Source organism: Notamacropus eugenii, chromosome 1, assembly GCF_028372415.1.
Source record: "Notamacropus eugenii isolate mMacEug1 chromosome 1, mMacEug1.pri_v2, whole genome shotgun sequence".
NCBI classification, from domain to species: Eukaryota; Metazoa; Chordata; class Mammalia; order Diprotodontia; family Macropodidae; genus Notamacropus; species Notamacropus eugenii.
The window spans coordinates 568,723,572-568,741,233 of NC_092872.1; the positions used below are offsets into that span (position 1 = coordinate 568,723,572).

General features: G+C 34.7%; 1 pseudogene; it reads right to left on the bottom strand.

Moving 5' to 3' along the window:
* LOC140519004 (caspase-2 pseudogene) overlaps window positions 1-13,546 on the bottom strand; it is a 56,026-nt pseudogene extending 42,480 nt beyond the window's left edge.
* Between the last annotated feature and the right edge of the window lie 4,116 nt (window positions 13,547-17,662).

Genomic DNA, 17,662 nt, shown 5'->3' on the forward strand with positions numbered 1-17,662 from the left:
TGCTGGAGTTTACTTGATTCACTTGATAAATGCTCAGTGTGAGCATTTAGACATCTTAAAATAGAAAACTACAGATTAGAGTTTGAATAATTGTTTTGTTCATTGTCTAGACTTAGAGTGATAGAGAAAATTCTAATAATGTAAATTGAACTAAAATTTGTGCGTTGTGTGCACAATTTTATTCTGGGAGAGCTTGTTGGTCACAACATTGGCCAATGAATCCCTGCCCTAAGACCACAACTCCTTTTCTTAAGAAGTGTAACATATAGATAAATTTATTCTCATATTTAGGAACTTGAATATACATATATACATACATATATATATATATATACATATGAATATATGTATCTATATGAATATGTGACATATATACATATATGTCAATATCACTTTGAATTCACTTAATGACTGATAATCCAAATGATTTATATCTTCACTCAATCCCTCCCAATTGACCTATGTTAGATTTTATTATCACAGTGTAAGGGCAACAGGAGAAATATTCAAACAGTTACATACAAACACATACATATACATACATATATAGAGAAAATTAGAGATAATCTCAAAAGAACATTAAGATTTAAAGAGGATCTGAGTAGCTCTGAAATACAGCTATATGTTACCCTCTATTCTCCAAAACCACAATGAGGAAAAAAATAAGTTGTCAAATTTGTCACACTGCCCCATTTTCTAAGGTAAATAGCCAACTCTGTGTACTATTAAAAGTCAATATATATTTTCCCTGACACTTTATGTCATTTTTTGCTTTTTTAAATTTGTTTATTTATCTTTAGTTTTCAACATTCATTTCCACAAGATTTTGAGTTCCAAATTTTCTCCCCATTTCTCACCTCCCCCTACCCCAAGACACATTGCATTCTGATTATCCCTTCCCCCAATCTGCCCTCTCTTCTATCACACCCCTCCCTTCCCTTATCCTGATCTCTCTTTTCTTGTAGGGCATGATAGATTTCTATACCCTGCTACCTGTATTTCTTATTTCCCAGTTGCATATAAAAACAATTCTCAACATTCGTTCCTAAATCTGAGTTCCAACTTCTCTCTCTTCCTCCCTCCTCACACATCCCCACTGTGAAGGTAACAATTTCATATAGGCTATATATGTGTAGTTATGCAAAAGACTTCCATAATAATCATGCTGTGAAGACTAACTATATTTCCCTCTATCTTATCCTGTTTATTCTATTCTCTCTTTTGTCCTTGTCCCTCCCCAAAAATGTTTACTTACAATTACTCTCTCCTCCCATTTGCCCTCCCTTCTGTCATGGCCCCCAAATACTACTTATCACCTTCTTCCTTACTTTCTGATAGTGTAGGTAGATTTTTGTACCAAATTGGGTGTGCATGTTATTCCCTCCTTAAACCAAATGTGATGACAGTAATCTTCACTTTTCCCTCTCACCTCCCCTCTTTTTCCTTCCACTGAAAAAGCTTTTTCTTGGATCTTTTATGAGAGATCAGTTTTTTAGATATCATTCCTTCCTATTCAGCTCACCCTGTGTCCTCTGTCTATATGTATATAATCCCTTCAACTACCCAAATACTGAGAAAAGTCTCAAGAGTTACAAATATTATCTTTCCATATAGGAATGTAAACAGTTCCACTTTAGGAAGTCCATTATGATTTCTCTTTCCTGTTTACCTTTTCGTGCTTCTTTTGATTCTTGTTTTTGAAAGTCAAATTTTCTATTCAGTTCTGGTCTTTTCATTAAGAATGCTTAAAAGTCCTCTGTTTCACTGAATGATCATTTTTACCCTGAAGTATTACAGTCTGTTTTCCTGAGTAGGTGATACTTGGTTTTAATCCTATTCTTTTGACTTCTGGAATATCATACTCCAAATCTTCCAATTCCTTGATGTAGAAGCTGCTAGAACTTCTGCCATCCTGATTATATTTCCACAATACTCAAATTGTTTCTTTCTTGCTGCTTACAATATTTTCTCCTTGACCTGGGAATTCTGGAATCTGGTTAAAATATTCCTAGGAATTTTTCTTTTCAGATCTCTTTCAGGAGGTGATTGGTGGATTCTTTAAATATTTATTTTACCCTCTGCTTCTAGAATATCAGGGCTGTTTTCCTTGATAATTTCATGAAAGAAGATGTCTAGGCTCTTATTTTCATCATGGCTTTCAGGTAGTCCCATAATTTTTAAATTGTCTCTCCTGGATCTATTTTCCAGGTTATTTGTTTTTTCAAAGAGATATTTCACATTGTCTTCAATTTTTTCATTCTTTTTGTTTTGATTTATAATTTCTTGGTTTCTCATTAAGTCATTGCTTCCATCTGTTCCATTCTAATTTTTAAAGAACTTTTTTCTTCAATGAACTTTTGAACCTCCTTTTCCATTTGGCTAATTCTGATTTTTAAAGCATTTTCTCCTCATTTTTGGACTTTTTTTGCCATTTGAGTTAGTCTATTTTTAAGGATGTTATTTTCTTCAGCATTTTTGGGGTTGCCTTTATCAAGCTGTTGATTTACTTTTCATGATTTTCTTGCATCTCTCTCATTTCTCTTCCCAATTTTTCCACCACCTGTCTTACTTGATTTTCAAAATTTTTTTTGAGCTCTTCCATGGCCTGAGATCATTGTAAATTTATTTTGGAGGCTTTGGATAAAGAAGCCTTGACTTTTGATGTCTTTCTCTAATGATATGCTTTGTTCCTCCTCATCTGAAATGATGGAGGAAAATACCTTTTCACCAAGGAAGTCACCTTCTGTAGTCTTACTTTTTCCCATTTTGGAGGCATTTTCCCAGCCAGTTACTTGACTTTTTAGTCTTTTGTTAAGTGTTATACTGATCTGTAAGTTCTCTGTTCCTCCATGGTGGCACAACTAAGGGAGAGGTATTTACTCCGCTCCTGGCCTGTACTCTGGTCTGGGAGCAACTACAAGATTTTCTGCACAGGATTTATGAGTAGGATTCCTTCTCCACAACTGCTTCCAGTTCCACCATCCCAGTGCTCCTCCTCATCCCAGGACCACCACTCAGGGCTGAGATCCAGGTCAGCTGCTTGATTCCCCCAGGGTCTTTAGGTTTAGGGATCCAAAAATGGATGCTGCAGCTGCCTGGGGCTGGGGCTAAGGCAAGATCCTGCTCCCTTCTCACCTAGGTGAAAGAAGTTTCTCATTGACCTTTGAAGGTGTTTCTCGGGTTTGTGGGTTGAAAAATCTGAGAACCTCAGCTGCTACATGAGATCCTGCACCCTGAAGCCTGCTCCAGTCCTTTCCTTGTTGTGCTGTGAGACCAAGGCTGTGCTGAGCTCTGTGGGCTGTGCTGTAGTCTGAGCCTGGTGCTATAGTCCTTTCCTCTCAGCATTTCAGGCTGCCTTTGGCTGGAAATCTCTTTCACTTGTCATCATGTGGCTTCTGCTGCTCTAGAATTTGTTTAGAGTCATTTTTACAGATATTTTATGGGTTTTGGGGGGAGAGTATATCAGATCTGTCCTTCTACTCCACCATCTTGCTTCTGCCCCTTTTCATGTCATTTTCTTAGCACAATGCAGGCTGCTAGTGTTTTAGAGAAAACAGTTGCTCTGACCAGGGTATTGCAATGTCTACCTAATACATTAAGAATATTCTGTGGACCTCAGAGTACATATTACGTGGTAGTCAAAGTTAAAATCGTTCTAGCATAGCACTTTTCAAATGTGATATAAGATTTTCACCTTAATCTTAACACAAATGTTTCTTGTTTTTGTTCTTCTCACCTATTCATCCAAACTGATAAATGCCCCCTTTGAAAGAATATACATCCAAATTGATAAATGCCCCTTTTCGAAGAATTTTTGGTTAATTAATGCTGTTTTAAATATTAATGCCCTGTAGTATCTCAATGCAAAAACTGGTCAAAATTCAGTGACTTAACCTTAAAATTCTGACAGTTTTCCATTATCAGGTAGAGTTTCCTATGTCTCCAGGTACAATGAATTATACAAGACTAATCCCCAGGATACAGAACTCAGTCTGCTTCTTAATGACGTATAGACTAGTTCCTTGGCAATATTTGCCAATATCTCAAAAATTTGTATATTAAAACTTCTTAATATCTTACTCAAATCTTCTTCCTGGCTCTAGGTTAAGCAGTCTTTTATTTTTTTAACTTTTTTGGAAATGGATAACATAAGGTCAAAAGTCCAAATAATTACTATCCTCAACTGTTGAATCCTATACTATCTGAACTACTAACAGTCATATCTTTCCAACCCAAACCCTCAGTTATCCATATGATCTGCTTTCTCCCTCCTACTCATTCTCTACTTGTAATGACTGAAAGCAATCATGTTAGTGTGTTGACTGGGACACTCTAAGTTTGTGTTATTTAGTATCAATTGGAACCCTGATATTGTATGGCACTTTTATTTTGTTTTTTTTTTTTCATTATTAAATCTCAACCTACTTAGTGGTTTTTCAAAATATTTGCTTCTTTCCTCTATCTCAGTTTTCCTTTCTCTCTCTCATCTAAGAACTACATCTCCTATTGTACTTTGAAAGAAATGAAGGGAATATTTCATGGTTTTCTTCTCCTTTGAACCACCAAATTAAAACTTCAAGAGTCCTCTAAAACTTCCTTTGCTCCAATTCTCAGTAAGGAGTTGATCCTTCTCATCAAAGGCAACTACCATTCTTCGGAACTTCATCACATCTGCTGCCAATGGTTCATACACCCCCCCCCCAACTTACATGTGTGTGTATGTATGTATGTATGTATGTATGTATGCATGTGTGTACACAGATGTAATTTGAGTATATATATATATATATATGTATATACTCTGAGGGGAGGTTTTGCTTTAGGGCTTAGTTTTGGAAGGAGATTTGTGTGCTAGATGAGACTCTGGGAAGCTGATCAGCAGGACCCTGGTTTGAAAACTCAGATGTTGCTGCTTCCCCCTCTGGTAGCCACATATATATGTGTATAATGATCAGACAATTGGAAGCCTGTCTGTTGGTCTCTGAATGTTGAATGTAATTGAAGTGATTGCTGACCCCTTTCTTTTTATAAAAGTAGATCTAAAAAACTTGTGATAACAGGCTCTCCTGTGTATATTGGACACTTACTGATACAACACACATACATGTACACATGCATACACATTATATACGTATATATGTATACATGTGTATACAATGATTGAATTTTCTTTCTGATGACAACTTCGATTGACAGGCTTATTATTAGCCAGCTGTTGAGTATATAGTTATTTGGGCACAAAACCCATGAAGGAAATAAAGGACCTAAACAATAAAAAGTATTTATCTCAATTGAATGCAACAAATAGTTTTTACACATCCATTAAAGGACCTACTTTTCTGATACTTTAATGCAGGAGTTCATAACATTTTGTGTATATTTCATGAGCTTACTTTGAAGTCTGATGAAAACTATATGTTTCTTTCTTAGAATAAATGATTTTCAAAAATAAAATAAATGTAAAGGATTACAAAAATCCCAATTATATTGAAGCAACATGTTAAAAAAAAAAAAAACTAAATTCAAAAGCCCCAAGGCTAGGACCACTGGTTTAATAGATCCATTGTCACAGTAAGAGGGTATGTCTTTAAAATGATCAGAATGAAGTTTATCTGCATCTTTCCATCTTTTGGGATTAATATATTTTCCCTTTCATGAATCCTACATAAATTCTTCATTGAATTTTTTTGTGATCTGAATATGGAAATATTAATTTTGCTAATTACTTTAGCTAAAATGTGAATTAATAGCACAGTTCCTTCCCCCAAGGAGCTTATGATCTGAGAGCAAAAAAGGCACACACACATACACACACACACACACAGAATAAGATGTAGAATGGGCAAAAGAATGGTCTAGATATCTTGAAATAAGAAATTTAAGGCTTGATAAAGTTAAAAGGCACTTTCTCTACTCCAGACCAATGTAAGTTACACTAAATCTCTGGAAGCATCACATGTATAACATATTTCCAGTCAAGAGAAGTCAATGAGATTGTCTTTTATTTTGTTTTTAGCTTATTTCAGACTTCAGTATATCTATAATCAAAGGAAAAGGAGTCAATAGAAATTGAGAAATTCAATGAGGAAACAAGAGAAGGAATGACCTTTGGCAAAGTCTCAAAAACTAGGAGATACCAGCTTCTCGCTTTCTCACAATCTCACTGTCTTTTAGTGACTCTGAGTCTGTCCATCTTAGTCACTCTTTCTTTCTCTGTATCTCTCCTTGTGTCTCTGACTATGTGTCTCTGTCTCTCATTGGAGACAGATAAATACAGGTGATAATTACAGGCATGCTAATAGATAATATTGTCAAAGAGAAAATGTGGAGGATGAAATAAGGACACATGCATAAAGCCATGGATGACTTCATGTCCATGTGTGGAAGGAGAAAATTCATTCATATAATGGGAAAAAATAGTAGTTAGAAAGGATGGGACAAAACCAGGAAATGGAAAAGCTTTTGAGGTCAAGGGAAAAGAGTATATTAATGGAAAAAAAATTTAGCTTATAGCTTAATAAAGGGCAAGAAAGGTGGCACAGTCGATAGAATGCCAAGCCTGGCATCAGGATGACTCTTTTTCTTAAGTTCAAATCCAGCCTCAAACGCTGACCCTGTTTGCCCCAATTTCTTCGCCTATAAAATGAGCTTAAGCAGGAAATGACAAACCACTCCAGTATCTTTGCCAACAAACAAAGAGTTGAACACAACTCAAGTGATTGAAAACAAATAATGTGCTAATGAAAAGTCTAAAATAAGGAAGACTGAGAAAAAGTCATTGAGTTTAGCAATAAAATAATCATTATTAATAATAGTAACAATGATAAGTATTATAATTAGCATTTATATAATACCTGCTCTGTGTCAGGCACTATGCTTTACAAACATAATGTCATAAGATCCTCACAGAGAATGATCAGTGACCTTGGAGACAATAGTTTCAGTAGTATTGAGGATGGAAGTCTGATTAAAATGAATAGACAAGGAATTCTATAATGAAGAAATGGAATCAACAGATCTCAAATAATCTAGAAAAGTAAAGGGAAGAGAGGAACAGGAAAATAGGAGAAGAAGAAGAAGAAGAAGAAGAAGAAGAAGAAGAAGAAGAAGAAGAAGAAGAAGAAGAAGAAGAAGAAGAAGAAGGAGGAGGAGGAGGAGGAGGAGGAGGAGGAGGAGGAGGAGGAGGAGGAGGAGGAGGAGGAGGAGGAGGAGAAAGAGAGAGAGAAAGAAAAAAGAAAGAAAGAGGAGGAGGAATAGAAAGAGGAAGAGGATGTGTGTCACTTTTCACTATAGTGTCACTTTTTCTGAGTACTGGTCCTTGTAGAATAGAAATGAGAGTCAATCAGGAGAAGACTTCCTTCAGTAAAGATGTACAACACTTTCAACAACTTTTTGTGAATTCTGTCTAGTAATATATTCCAATCATGGACAAAATGTATGAATCCATATTAGTTTCTAAATTCCATTAGGTCAGAAATTTTAATAGATTATTAGAAATTCTCAGATCATTTTTACAATTCAATAGTTTCACTTTAGCTAAATAGTACTAAGCCACATGTAGCAATAGGTTCTGACATTCTTTTGCAGTAGCAGTAAACTGAGTAATAACATTTTCATTCAGACTGATAAAAGCTACAATGTTTTCTAAAGATATGGTATGGGAAGAACATTTAACAGTAATTTAAGTGATAGAGAAGACTTATGTAGTTAATCATCATAGTCTCCCAGGAGAGAAAAATGGAGGAATTTTAAACTGAGGCCTCACACCTAATATAGCTGTGTTTAGTAAAGTAAGTCTATGCTGTTAATTTGCTAATTCTCCCATCTTTACTGCAAGAAAGATGAACTTGAAATCTATATCTGCAAGTTAGTTTTGATTTCTTTGATTATAGTTTTCATTCTTAGATGACAGATATCCTTACACATTCACTGAAATATTCATTCACTCTCCTGTTTTAAAATGTAACAAAAATGACTCATGATAATAGTTGATAATTCATGTGATAGCCAAGTAAAATATTTGGAACTCTGAAAAAGGTTTAGAGTAATGGATGGCTATCTATCATAACTAGAAGAATAAGGCTACATTATAAAATGATTCAAGGTTGCCATATTTGCTACCAGAGTACCAAAGAACAGAAAGGTTTTGCTTAAAATCCTATGTTGAATATATTCTGGACATCAGTAAAATATTAATTTACATTTTGTATCTTTTAGTCATATTAAAAGTTTATTCTTAATAACCTGATGAAGTAGTTCATGCAAGTATTCAACCTTTCCCATTTTACAGATTAGGAAACTGAAGCAACCCCACCTATTTTAACCTTAAATCATGAGATCTTACATTTGGAAGGGGATACTAGAGATAAGGTAGTCCAGCTTCAATTTAGAGGTGATTAAACAGAGACTTGGAGATTTTGTGATTTTCTCATTATTCATGACTAAATGTAGCAGTGTTGAAAAATCAATCTAGGTCCTTTGACTCAGTCTAGTTCCATTCTTCCTAGTGTGTCAATAAAGACTCAGGTTCCTTGTAATTGGTGTATACAGACTAAGATAATGATCTTTCTATTTGAGCTCTCCAGATTGGCTCAATACCTGAGGTGGCTAATTCTAGATTCTTTGGTCCAATTCAGTTTTACTTTCTAGTCTCTTAGGAAAGCCTTCATTGAGCTTTCTTTTCTCTCATGTCTTATATATTGACAACTTGCACTATTTCCCAGACTGTGCTAAAATTCAATGAGCTTTCCTTTTGATTGATTTTGCTGAAGGTGTTAGTTGCTTCAGTGCCTCTAATTCAGACTTTCCTTCCATTGATAGGGTTGTTAATCTCAGTATTTACTGATAAGAACAACCAACAGACAGATAGAGACCCTTGTATTCTCTACTACCCATTAATTTTCCTTAGTTCTTTATAGGTTACATTATTCCTGTCATTATATTTTTGAATTATTAAACATGGTTTAAAAAAAATCTTGACTGAGCAGATGAATATTATATCTAGGCTGAATGAATGTATTCACAGCTTCAAAACCAATAATCTCAAATCTTATTAAACTTAGAAAGTAAGTGATTTTCAAGGCAGACCATGAGAGAGGAAAGAGAATTTCACATTGACCATAATGAGGAACACGTCATCATTACTACATAAGTACTCATTGATTTGTTAGACAATGAAATAGCCTGTGCCTTGACTTATAGTAAAGGTGATGGTGTTTAAACATGATTCTTGGAATATTCCAAATTCTTCATTCTTAGAAATTCTAGGAAGCTCAGGGGCTGCTAACAAGGATATATGAATTAAATAAAAAAAACTATAGTAATCTAAGAAAGTCTAAAAAGTTAAACTTCTTTAATAAAATTTTAGCTAATTTTAGGAGCTCAGTGATAAATATCAATAAAGAGAAGGAATGGGACATAGTACAATGAGACGTAGATCTGGATTTAAATATTGCCATTTCAATCCATCATGCTGTCCTGTGCTATTGATGCCTGGTTAGGAAAAAGTCTTCATCCCTTTACTTAGAGGAGAGTTTCTTGACTTTCTGTATGTCTTGGACCACTTTGGATGGTCTAGTGAAGCTTCATGTTTCATGTCAGATCATGTTTTTGGGAAAACATTTTCAAATGCATAAAATAAAATATATAGAATTAACAAGGCAAATCAATCATCATGAAATGTTTCTCCATCTAGGGAAAGGACCTACTGAAATCTAACCATGGTTCCCAAGAATCCCTATGTTAGAATTTTTAAGGAGAAATCAATGAGAAAGTCGTTCTCTCTTTTTCTGTACCTTTGTACTCAAGAGGTGATTGTCTATTCAAGACAATATAACATCAGTTTCTTTATTATTTATAAACTAAAGTGGCTAGACATGGAGACTTCATCATAGAATTATCAATCTTGGGGGAGAAGAAAACTCAGAGGCCATTTAGTTCAATCCTCATATTAATTACAGTTAAGGAAATTGAAGCCTGGGTGGATAAGTAACTTGATCAAAATCTCATAGGTAGGAAATGTTTATTAGAACTGGGATTAGAACCCAGGTCTTCCAGTTCCAGAAGCAGTGACTAGTGAGAGACTACAAGGCTTTTTGCGTAGTGTTAGAATTAGTAAGGAAGAATATAGGTTCAAATCCCACCATTGACAATGTCAACATCGGCAAATTGATAACCTCTCTAAGACTCAGTTTTCTTATCTATAATCTGTGGATAGCAATACCCCACAAAACAATACAAAATAGTATTGTTTTCAAGCTAAAATGAGATGAGATGATACTCATAAGATATATTGCAAACTCTATAATGCTAAATGAATGTGTTTTATTATTTAGAGCTTGACTTAGGGAATCAGCTGTTGCCTGCATTATGAAAAGGAAAATTCTGTAGAAGGGCAGTTAGAGGATTCAGAGGATAGAGCACTAGCCCTGGAGTCATGAGTATGTGAGTCCAAATTTGACCTAAGATACATACTAACTCTGTTACCCTAGGGAAGCGAATTAACCCCAGTTGCCTCAAAAAATGCTAATGAATTCACTTGCTTAATTAGTTCAGATAAAACAGTGTTCTTGTTTTGATTGTTAGTGTTTTAATACTTGATCTGGATTCTTGATTTTGACTTAGATATTTTTTCCTTGTCCCTTCTAGCTGCCATACCTTCTTATCAAGCTTATCTTGTGTCTTATTTCTATTTATCATTTTTATACCTACCTGTGCGCACATTTTCTCTATTGAGAGCAAAGATTTTTTGTCTTTGTATCCTTCATCACACAGCACAGTATATGGCACATATTGAGCCCTTAATAAATGCTTGCTGATTGAATGAGTTATAATAAAGTAGTAAGAAAAATGTTTTCAATTAAATTGCTTTTGATTTAGGGTAGTTTATAAACAGTCAATAAGGAGGGATTAATCTGGAATGGATTTTAATTCACAATTTCAAAATGTATATGCTTTTAAACTCAATCTACTGTCTGAGAGGTTGGATGGTCTTTACTATTGACAAACATCATAGTAAATCCAATTCCAATTAGGTGAATTCTTTGAAGAGGAGGCATGGTGGTGACCTTTAAAGATGGCTGAATTAAGAGTCAAAAGATAAAGCCCTTACTGCACTGTATCTAGAATCTCACCATCTTTGTGACCTTAAGCCCTTCACTTAAACTTTCTAAGCCCAAATTGAATCATCTTTATCTATGAAGAACTCTGATACCCTACACCAAATGACAATATCTCACATTGAAACATTTACAGCACTATATATCTTTCCTTTGCATGAACTTTCATTTTATCATAGATTTTTTATTCTCTTGTCACTGTCTGAATTCTCCACAACTATCACAGATTTTTGCACATAGTATGTGGTATATAGTTGCTGTATTCAATTAAATTCAATTGTAAAATTAGACCGGAATGTTACAGTAAGAATGAAGACACTTTGGCTCCACTTATCCCTGTCACTAATTTTCTTGATTACATTGGGCAATTTATTTCAAGAATTTGGGCTTTATTTCCCCCTTTGTTAAAAAAATGAGTCCCTTTAGAGCAATGAGATTTTTAGTCCTACATATCCTCATGTCAGAAGATTTAGTATGTTCTTAAGTATAAACCAAAAGTGCTAAAATAAAATAGGTAAATCATTAATCTTTCTATGTTGTTTCTTTGCTTAAGAAATATCCTGCTGTATATTTGAGAGCCCTGCTGGAATTGCTGAGATATTCCTGACCTGTCTCAGTTTTGATAAATGTCATAAGAAATGAGTCAGTCATAAATATTGAAATCTGAAATTCTAACCCAACTTTTCAAAGTTTTTTTTTTAACATTATGGAATCCTGTCAATTGTTTTATATTTTGTTATACATGGAATTCATGTAAGTTCAGAGCAGGACTATCAAAATGATGAAGTTCAGATCTTGAGTTCATGACAAAAGATGATCTTCCTCTTTAGACTAATTTTCTTCAGAGGGCAGGGACTATCTTTCTTTTATTAATTTTATCCCCAATGTTTAGGACACTGCCTGGCACATAGTAGGTACCTACTAAATGTATATTAGATTAGATTTACTGAATGTATCATTGATGGCACATCTCAGATGCAAGTCAGCATCGGTAATATGCCACAAACACTTCAAACCCAACATGCATCTCTGCTGTGTCCTTTGGGTTACATGAATTTTTTGTTGTTTTAAGATCATTTCATTCCATAATGCATAACTATTTATCCTTGATTTTTGTTTTTTTAAATTAGATAAAAATCAACTCACATAAACACATAAATATAAAATACGTAAATTAAGAACACTCAAAGAATGTTTTAAGCAGGCTTTCACAAGAGATAATCAACACTGGATGCCATCTTTACTATTCTGCATCAGATTAAAAGTTGTATAATAAATAATAAGATCTAATTGTAATTAAATTGAAGGGGAAAAAATCTTTGTTTGATAGCACAAATACCTTACAGAGTCTTCTCCAACAAAATACCTTACATCCTTTCCTCACCATCACTCAGGATTCCCTGGAATATTTAACAACAGAAATAACCCTGCTCCATGACTCTATAACCTTTGATATCTGTTAAGACCTAGCACAGGGAGATGAGTATACACCAAAAGTCTTCACTTCTGGGGGATGGAAAAGTTTCAAAGAGGATTCAATCCTGATTTAGGGCAAGCTGATGTTGTTTTCTGTAAGGATGGTGAAGTTCTTCTGATGCTCTCCTTTGTAGATACCATGGTGCTGGTTACATGAAGCCTAAATCTAGTGACAAAGCAGAAGCTTTTATCTTGGTCAAACACTAAGGGGTCTTGGCAGTCATGGGAAATAGTCTGAGAACAAACATGATACCTTGAGGGATAGAAATGGTTCATCAAAACCATCTCACATCCTGTACTCACATATCACATAAAAGGTAGGAAACATCAATGAAAATAAAAACACAAAAAAATCTTCATTTCTCCCTATTCCTCAGTTTGGGAGGGAGCAGCAGGCAGGGGCTGGGTTTAACAGAGAATCCTTTGAAGGTTTTTAAAGGTGGGTATGGGCATGTAGTAGTAATTTGAATGGGGAGACCTTTCCCATTCATTAATAGGCCCATGAATCTTGTGGAAGTCTGAGTTACATGGAACCTATGGTGGGAGGAGTCTGCTGAATGACTGGAACAGAAAGAGGTGGAGCTAGAACAGGGCTGAGGGGAGGTTAGTCATGAGAGCAATCAGAGCTAGGAAGAATGCAAGATAGCAGGCTGCTAGCTAGCATGAGTGAAAGGTCTTGTTTGTGATTTTGTTTAAGGGGGCCTGCTTGGGATTGGTTTGTGGAAAGCGTAGCATGGAAGAAGGACTGGGGATGGTGTTGTTCTATGTGTTGTTATTGTGTATAGATATCTTTGTTATTATGAAAGATTTGGCTTTCTTGTGTCTGAATAAATGTTTTGGTTTTGTCTTACATGTGGAGACTCTGTGGTATTTGGTGACTCAGAATTGCTGATATTCATGGCTGCCTTGGGTGCTGTGAATATCACATTGGAGCTACAGGATACAAGGGTCATCTTTAGATCAATGAACTTTAAAATGGCCGTATTTTTCTACAGGTACATCTAAAAAGAGTGGTAAATGGAGAAATAAACCAGAATCAGTCTGTAAGAAACTTTATCCAGGTTTTCCAAGCTGAGGCCTTTCGTATATTTCTTTGGTGGTAAAATGTGTTGTACTAGATATTGAAAACATTTACCTTTCAATAGAAACTGATTCTTTTGTTCATTGTAAGAAATATATTTTTGGACTCTATAGAAAAATAGACACATACATACATATATACATACATACACACATACAATTGAATAAGCAATTGTAATTCTACCATTTTACTACTGTCCAATTGCAAAACATTCCTATGGCTTAAATCAATAAATTTGAATCATAAAACTTTTTTAAAAGACTAAATTTGATATTTGTAATGGAATATAAGATTTTGTGTATTCATTTCAAATTATACAGTTTTAGAATCAAGGACAGAAATATGTCAAAGATTTCTACTACAACTTTATCTATGCAAGTATTGTTTAGACAAAGGATGACAGATTGCTTAACGTTTCTATGTATATGTAAGCCTGGATAATAATTTAAGCACCAATCTACTTACCAAAAATGTTTGCCAGTTATTCCCTGAAAAAAATAGGCAAGTTCGCAGTGAACCAAGATGATAGAAAGAGGTATAACTAGCTCCCTGCCTATTAAAAAGCAAAGGCACAGTCAAGATGGCAGAGTAAAGGCAGTGATTCACCTGAATTCTCCCCCAAACTCCTCCAAATATCCTCAAGAAATGGGTCTAAACGAATTCTAGAGCAACAGAACTCATAAAAATATGGAATGAAATAATTTTCCAGTCCGTGAGAACCTAGAAGATCAGCAGGAAAGGTTTGTTGTATCAGGTTAAAAGTAGGGCATGGTCCAATGCTGGCTGTGCCTGCACAGCCCTGGCCCCAGAAAAACAGGAGGAGTTCTCCGGGTGACTGAATCAACAGTAGCAGTGGCAGTTTCAGGACCCCTCAGTTCACAGAGTGTAAAGGCATCAGGCAGTGAGTCAGAAGTAGATTTACAAGAATCCCTTTTCTGGGGCAGAACTCTGTTGCACTGCCTATAATTGGATCTGAGTCACAGTTCTGGGTCTTAGTCCCAGTGTGAGGAGGAGCACTAGCACAGCAGAACTTTCAGCTGCAAGGGAGCAGGGGCCCTGACTACAGTTCCAAGGTGAAAAAGAGTGCTTATGGTCATTCACAAACCAGTGCACAGTACCAGAGAGTAGTAAATATACTTCTCCCTAGATCATAGCACCTTGGAAGAACCAAATACTTACATGTCTCCAGAATTACATCTGAAAACAATTGCACAAAATAGATATGAAGCTTGGAACAGTACCTCCTTCACTTGGGAAGCAGAAATCCATTTTAGCATTGAGTTAAAATTTAAGAAATAGGTTGGAAAATAAGCAAACAATAGAAAAAATTCTGACCACAGAAAAAAAATTTTGGTGACAACAATATCAAAACACACACTCACAAGAAGATATCAAAGTCAAAATTTCTTCATTCAAAGAATCCAAAAAAAAATATGAAGTGGTCTCATACCATAGAAGAACTCAAAAGGATTTTAAAAATTAAGTAAGAAAGGTAGAGGAAAAACTGGGAAGAGTAATGCTTGTGATACAATAAAATCATTAAAAAAGTTAACAATTTGGCAAAGGAGGCACAAAAACATGACAGAAAATGGCAAAATGAAAATACAAGGAATGCACTAATGGAAGCACAAGTGATGTGGTAATTTTTTTGTTTCTTTTTCAAGTTCAGCTTCCCAGGCTTGGACTAAATTGAGAACACTTGAAGGACTGATCTTCTTTGAACCTAGATAATTCACAGTTCTGCTTAGTCACTAGGTTTTATACCTATTTGCTCTGAGACAATCAGGGACCAGGTTTTATTATATATTCTGGGAGGTTGGCATGTTGCTTGGGGGGTTTGCTCATGGGAAGGACCTTTTGATTCCCAGGATAGGACCGAGTAGCCATTTGTTAAGAGGCCCCTGACTACTCAAATATTGATGCTCTTCCAGTCTAGTGGTGTATTCTAGGTGATTGGATTACTTTTTTTTGACACTTGGAGCCCTGTCTCTTGAATCTTTGTGCTAATTTATCTATTTGTATTTTCTATACTAACTTCATTCTATTATCTGTAATTAAAGTGAGATTGTTGACCCTTTTAGAAAATTTCTTTAGAAAAACAGAATAAAGGACCTGTGCTAGCAGGCCTTCCTGGGTGTGCTAAGATGCTTGCCACTACAACTAATTAGTTTCTAAAAGAAACTCTAAAATCAAAACTCCCACATATACAATATCCCAAATCCAGAGTTACCTGGTCAAAGAAGAAGGGGATATGAGAGTATTCAATTAAACCTTATTCTTATCCTTACCCAAAGAGAGGAAAAACATACACACAAGTATATATTGTTTGTTTTGTTTGTTACAGAAATATATTTTTCTCAAAAGGAAAATAGAAGAAAAGGGTGAGAAGAGAAAATGGGTGCAGGGAAAAGACAGGGTACACTAAGAGAGTGATTAGTCTCAAGCAAACAAACTCTAAGAATACACAAAAATGTTTATAGCGTTCTATAATGTGGCAAATACTTGGAATTTGAGACAGTACAAATGAGTTAGAAAATGATTGAATTAGTTATGGTATAGAAATGTGATAGAATTTTATTTTTGGTATTTAAATACAAAAATGTAGTCCATCAATTAATGAAATGATATACCATAATTGAAACATCTATATGGATATTCTCCCTCTAAATGAAACCAGAACACATTAAGAAGTTGTAGCCAAATGGAATGATGACATAGAAGATTTCCTCTGAGAAACAAAAAAAAAAATAGTGGGCAAAATTGGTTTCTTCCCATGCAAAAAGTCAACAAAATATGATATTTCCCAAGATGATTAGTTTTCTTTCCTTACAGTTCTTATTATGAACAAAATCAAATAGACCACCATGGAGAAAATTGCAGTTTATATACCAACATCAGTTGCAAACTATGTTAAAGGCATAAAATATATTGGAGGGTAAGATTTGAGTAAAATAAAGAGGACATGGATTCATAGTATTTGGAAAACTTATAAGTGTAAATTATGCTAATTTCTAGAAAATAAGCTATAGAAGGCACTGGTCATGGAAAGCATCTTCCAACAAATATCAGAAAAATTAAATTTGCTATATAATATTATTATATTAGGATAAGTAGGCTAAACATTTTAATAGTAATATTCTATCCTTACAACAACCCCAGGAGGAAGGTGCTGTTATTATCCCCATTTTGCTAATGAAGAAACTGAGATATATTTTAACTAACATGAAATAGTCTACTACTGTTATGAAATTCACTTCAACAGTAGCTATCTGTACATGGCCTAGTTATAGCAAATGTTAAAGTTAAAACTAAATAAGAAGGAAGTAACTTTATGAAATAGATAAGAAGAACTCATTAACCATCTTGGAGAAGAACAGAAGGAAGCAAAGAACAAGTCTATTTACAAGGACGATTCCTCTACATAAAATGTGGATTGGAAGGGTGTGCTACTAGAAGCCAAATGGACTGTTACCAGGCTCTTATAACTAGAGCAAATAACCAAATGGTTCATTATAAAATTTGACAATAAGGTGCTGGCCAAGGAAATAGCAAGGAGGAGTCAAGAGAGAAGAAGAAATCTTGGAGATATCTAAAAAGTTTGTATTGGCAATTATTGCATGTACAAGGTGACAGAGGAAATAATCAAATATAGCCTTTAGGTTCCTTATTGTATTGTACCTACTGAAACCATAAAATCATGAATTCAGAATGGGAATGAAATTTATGAGGAAAACAAGAATAGTGTTTTGATATATGCATAAATTTGAAGGGAGTGATGAAATAACTGATTTTGTTTTATACTCTCTTCAGACAATATATGAAATATTGTATTCAGTTCTAGATATTGTATTTTGTGAAAGATATCAATAGACTAGAAGACTCTCAAAGGGCAGCAACCATGATGGTGAACAGGCTGAAGTTCAAATAGTCTAATCAACTAATCATTGATTAGTTGAATGACCTGGATAGACTTAGCCTATAGATGAGG